Genomic DNA, 6,000 nt, shown 5'->3' with positions numbered 1-6,000 from the left:
AGCCATTTTCAATGAAGCCACAAATCTAAATTTGGATTTGGAAAATAATAAATAACATGATCCATGAGCAACATAAGCTATGAAATCCTACCATCTAATACAGGAAAGTTTATCTAGATACACTAAATGACAATCATTTCTAATGTTACTGCTCATAATGAAAGACGCTAATCAGTCCATCCAGTAGATTTATTTCATAAAGCATTACAAACTTTTCATCTGAAGTAGTTTATTCATCAAAGTCTGATCTCAGTGATACATGCAGTGGCATTAATGATCTTAATGATAATTTAATGAGCTTGGCTAAAGGACTATTCTATTTTACATTAAAAAACACAACAAACCTTGTAAACATCAGTGAGTAAACTTGTGAGTGAACACTACATGTGCTTTAAATACTCTAGAAATGCTGTGAGTGCATTTAAAATTCATCAGACTCACTAAGAATTTACCATTTAAAATAAGCAAGTTTTAGAAGAAGAAGAATAGCCACTTTATTGTCATTCACAACATACACCAGTTAGTGCACATCAGAAGGAAATAGTGGTGCATTTACTTGCCATCTGGCTGTACAATTTAAATCATATATTAATAAAAATCTAGGATATGTACACCTAACAACATAATAGAAATTTGTCTACACACAGTGTTGTTAAGGGAAAAAAAATGTACAGAATATTAGTAAAAATAAATATACTGCACAACAATAATAGAAATGGAGAAATTACGTGTACAATCACGGCATGAAATTGCGCTGCCCTAAATACACACTCACAATGTGCCTATTCTGCCCTCACTATAGTTTAAAGCTGGTTTCTAGCTTGACAGATTGCTTAACAGGCCCACAACATCCAGGAGTCAGCACGCACATGTTGGATATTTACTATCAGAAGTTCTGCAAAACTGTGATACAGAAATGAAAAATAAAAGGTTACATTTCTGTTGTAATTGACTTGCTTTTACAATATCAAACAGTGAGTCATGAACTATCATGTACTCACACGTAAACACATGAAGATATCCCGAAACCTTCACTCATTTGCCCCAGGTATCTAGCGGTTATCTCAATGCTAATGTTACATTGGAAATGCCATAGATAGGCTACTGGGCTAACGTCGCGGCCGTTTTTCCACACATCAAAGTTTCTTACACAAAATTCTCAACCGTTATGTAAAACTATCGCGGGTAAGCTTAACACGACAGAAATCATCTACTTACAGCAAGTGGTCTTTCGGGCTCACCAAGAAAAAATGAACAAAAAGTAGAAAAGTTTAGCTTAAAGTAGTGATGGTCCGTTTGAAGCTGAAACTCTGGCGCATGTGTCAAAACAATCAACACTGCTTCAGAAACTCTGTGCCGAGGCTTGGTTCGTCTCAAAAGAGTCACATGATCAATGCCGTCAAACATAATTAGAGACAGGAAGGAAGAGAGAATGCTCTGCCTATTCCTAAATAAAAAAAACAGTTCACCAGCAATTCTGCACCAGGGACCTCATAGCACAAGCATACTCCCAAACTATTGTAATGTTGTGTTGTACATTGTTATTTATAGTGTATTTTTTTAATAGTAAAAAAATCAAGAAGTCACAAACAAAAGGAGAACACACCATGGCACATGTTTAAACAAAGAAAATGTATTCATCAATATGATTTATTACTAAAATAGATATAACATAATTTTTTCATCAAAAAATACACATTCAAAACACCATATCATCCCGATATCAGACAGAACTGTCACATGATATCAGACAGAGGCTATCAATTCAGCTCGGTAAAATGGGCAATCACAATTAAGCAGTTCATTATAAGTTGTAGACTCAAGCTGCTCTTCATATTTTTGGCCACCAGATGTCACCAAAGAGAACTGTTTTAAAAAGCGACGAGTAATGAGTCTTTTTTTAATACAAGCTTCAGTGCTTCAGAAAGCTTCATTTGGCTATCACTAGCCTAAAGACCTTTCTACTGAATTGCAAGGTGGCCTTGAGTCACATGACTTGGACTCAAGTCAGACTTTAATTTTATGACTTTAGATGTGACTTGAAAAAAATGTTCTCCAGACTTGGACTTTTACACCACTGATTTGGGACTTGAATTGGACTTGAACCTGTTTACTTGAAATGACTTGATATTTTAACCCAAATCTAAAATTTAACACACATATTATGTAAAAAGTGCACACCATTAATTCATTTCATTTATTCATTAATTCTTACCACACTCCATATGTATGTACACCCTACCACACTCCATATGTATGTACACCCTAAAAAATGCTGGGTTATTTTCATAACTCAACTCTTGGGTAAAAGCCGTAGGTTTGTAAGTTGGGTTATTGTGACCAAATAGTGGTTCAAAAGTCATGAATCAGGAGTTGGGTTGGTGATGTGCTGGGTTCTTCACAGCTTGACTAATTCTGTTGGGTCATAGGTTGGGTAGCTTTAATCAAATATTAGGTCAAAATTTTACCCAATTGTTTGGGTTGAAGATAAGCCTCAGAAGAAGCCACAACATTTTTCACAAACTGCCATTTTCAACTAGACTGTGACCTGATCAGATATCACTGGACTTCTACACTACTCTGAAATAAAACATGTTAAGTCAAAAGTGAATTTTAACAGTTTGAAAATCATAGGGTTAATTTTGATAATGCAATTTATTGGCTTATTCTAGAACTTTACCTACACATTAAAGGTCTTTTAACATATAACACCAGCTAGCTTGTGATGAAGAATGTTATTTCTACTTAAAAATGTTTGATATCATCTGTTAAAGTTATAATTTGAAATGAAGCCAAAGTTGCTCAGTTTGACAAACTATTTAGAGATCACTATATAGAACAAAGAAAGTATGAGATTGGGTGTTGCATTTGTGGGAAAAAGGTAAAAAAGAAAGAAAGAAAAAGAAACACAGTCTACCTAACCTACTTAATTTAATTATTGAATATAACCTAAATGACATCTATGATGATAACAACATATTTTCATTTTAAAATTTAAAGGCAATGATAATTCGTCCCATTTAGATCTTTTAAAAAAAAAAGATAAATTGCGCTAATACTTTGATCCCCTTTTTTCCCTCTTTCACTAGACCGTGCAAAGGGCACGCACATCCCTGCACTTAGCTCGCTTGCTACTAATGCAAATGTAATGGTAACAGCAACATACGTGAGAATTTATACTGCCACCACCAATATTTAGCCACCATCTTCGATCCTCACTCTGAGCCTTCGGTAGCTTTAAGGTCCGCCCCTCCGCCACAAGTTTACGTTTAATCAAAGTAAAATAAAAAACACTAATTTATTGCCTTCTAAATATCATTTGTATTAAGCCTTTTGGTTCTTAGTCAACACACAAGGCTAAGTTGTTAAAGGGTTAACCTGGCGGGGCTGAGAATGTTGGCTGCACTCAGACCCTGCTCAATATACAGGTAATCTGCTCTTTATAGATGGAGGCAGTGCTCACTGCTCTATGACACTGAGTGAAAGCAGCCTGTCATTACTTCACAGACAAAAAGCACCGACTTATTTGTCCGAATGATCGGTCCAGGGAGCACAAGCTGTGCAATCATACTCGCTTATATATTTTTTTTACTTATATGTACATTCACTTTATTGAAAATAAAAAATGAGAAATGTTATTCTTGCTGACTTTAGAGTATTGTGATGGACCGAGCAGTGAAGGAACGTCAGACACAGGTTAAAGTGCAAAAAAAAGCTTTTTTAATTGACCCCAAAATAAACTTGGTTAAATTATACAGAAAATTCAAAATCTTGGGGCCATAAAAGAGGTCAAAGTAACAAAACTCTTCTCAAAAGCTGGCAACAAACAAAAACTCAAACTCAAACAAACTAACCTACCTAAATGAGACAAAGGGGAAACTTAAACAGTGGCTGACCGGTCAAGAAAAAACACAGAAAGGCATAGAACACACAAAACCCAACTAAAACTAACATAGCAAATTCCATTTCCCTCCATGTCTACACAATGTCAGGAAGCGCTCTGTGGCAGGCAGGAGTTGGACCCAAAATGCAGGCACTCAGGCACGAGGTTTAAACACAAAGAACTCAGCTTTATTTGCTGGCAGGGAAAATCACAAACTAAACTCACAGGGAGACCCACACAGCATGAGGGACAACGCAACACTGACTCAGAGAAACACAGGGTTTAAATACACTGGGAAGTAACGAGGGGAATGAGACACAGAAGGAGGGCACAGCTGGGAGAAATCAGAACTGACGAGACAAGGAAACAAAGCAGAACACATTCACATAAGACACAGACCTTCAAAGTAAAACAGGAAGTATAACACAGAGACGCAAACTTGACACGGTGGAGACAGCAACTAAGAAACACAGAGACATAAACCATAAAGCAGAGGACTCTAAGAACCAAAATACACAGAGGGAAATACTAAGCATGGAACACAAGAAACTAGACTTGAGGGAGTAAGAAAAGACCAAGCATGAGAACATATTTCACAATACAGAGTGACAGAAAACACAAGAAACTCAAAACATGCAAAGACACAGACCAAGAAACAGACTTACACAGAACAGAGGGGGCACAGAGAAACATGAAGGGCAAGGGATCAAAACTAGAAACCATAGAATAAATCACACGAGTACAAAATACAAAAATCACAAAGAACTAAAAACGCTGGGTCAGGAGACCCAGGATCCTGACAAAAGGCTTCGTTCTATCAGGAAGAAGAATTCGGCACCAAAGGAACCCCAAGAAAATGTTCATCTTGCCTGGTACCAGAAGATAGATTTGTTTCTGCTTTTTGCAGCAACTAAGGTCTGTTGATGGCTCCTTCAAAGCATTTTTTGTTTTTGATGCAAGTTACCCAAAGTCAGGTCCGGGAATTCCTTCACACTGTCATCTATCCCAGGAATAGATGAATCCCAGGACATGAATCAAATATGATCAAATGAATGAGGGCTCATTTAGCTCTGATGGAAGCTTAAAATGTTGCTCATAAAGGTGCATGAAATGATCTGAGAGGGAGATTCCCTCTTGACACTTTTCCAAAGTGTTGATGTATGTTAAGTACTAAAAAAAAATAATCAATTCTTGAGTTTTTTAAGTTAAAATAAAGTTTTTAAAGAGTTTTTACATGTAATTTGTTCTAAAACAGAGCCGGCTTTACATAGCATGTCTTCATTTTTATTAAAATGTACATGTGCTGCAACCAAAGACTGATTTGAAGTAATGGATATAATATAATATTATAATTATATACTTTTTTTTACTTGCATTTACTTTCATTGATTTATTTTGTATCTATTTTGCTGTCTATGTTCTAAGTATCATATGGCAATATAAGTGTTTTTGAGAAAATCTGTTTTGAAACTAGTTTTTATATGCTGAATTTTATAGTAAGTAGAAATCTTAACCCAAACGCTAATGGTAATATAACCCTTGTGATGGTGTTCTGAGTTTCGACCCAATTTTTGGTAACCTCACCACATTAGCCAATTTAACCCGTTTTTTGGTAACCTCATGTCAGGGTTCCTGGGTCGGTGACCCAGTGTTTTCAGTTTTGTCACGTTTAGGTTATGTTTACATTATGTTGCCACATCAATGTTCTCACTTCCTGCTTTTCCTGTGTCAGCTCGTCTCTTGTGTTATTAGCCAGATTATGTTCAGCTGTGTACTCACCGGTCTCTCATTATCATCCTCATCAGTCTGTGTATTTAAGTCCTCTGTTTCCCCTCGTTCACTGTCGTGTCATTAATGTTGATGTTGCCACTGCTGTCCATTCCTTGCATTTGCCTTTCAGTTCAGATCAGTCAGCCATTCTTTCAGTTCAGTTATTCAGTCAGTCAGCCATCTCCTGTTCTTGCCATTTGTCCCTCACAATAAACACCCTGAACCTTCACCGTGAGTCCTGCGATTGAGTCCTCTACTCCACCTCCACTCAGCAAACCTGACACCTCAACTTTAAACATTGGTCAATTTAACCCAATTTTTGGATAGTTATCCTAACCCAGTGTCCT

At 36.6% G+C, this 6,000-nt stretch overlaps 2 protein-coding genes across 5 annotated transcripts in view; both read right to left on the bottom strand.

Annotated features, from left to right (window-relative positions):
• Positions 1-1,377, bottom strand: part of LOC109203605 (sialic acid-binding Ig-like lectin 7) — a 10,539-nt gene extending 9,162 nt beyond the window's left edge. For both annotated transcript variants that reach the window (XM_025910243.1, XM_025910244.1), the window contains exon 1: positions 1,219-1,377. The gene's annotated coding sequence lies outside the window, so the exon portion shown is untranslated. The remainder of the gene's footprint in view (positions 1-1,218) is intronic.
• Positions 1-6,000, bottom strand: part of LOC100712503 (sialic acid-binding Ig-like lectin 7) — a 53,804-nt gene that overhangs the window by 23,564 nt on the left and 24,240 nt on the right. The window lies entirely within an intron of this gene.

This window comes from Oreochromis niloticus, linkage group LG9, assembly GCF_001858045.2.
Source record: "Oreochromis niloticus isolate F11D_XX linkage group LG9, O_niloticus_UMD_NMBU, whole genome shotgun sequence".
Classification (NCBI taxonomy): Eukaryota; Metazoa; Chordata; class Actinopteri; order Cichliformes; family Cichlidae; genus Oreochromis; species Oreochromis niloticus.
Note: the sequence above shows the minus strand (reverse complement) of the source record. Positions and strands in the feature narration are given on the sequence as shown.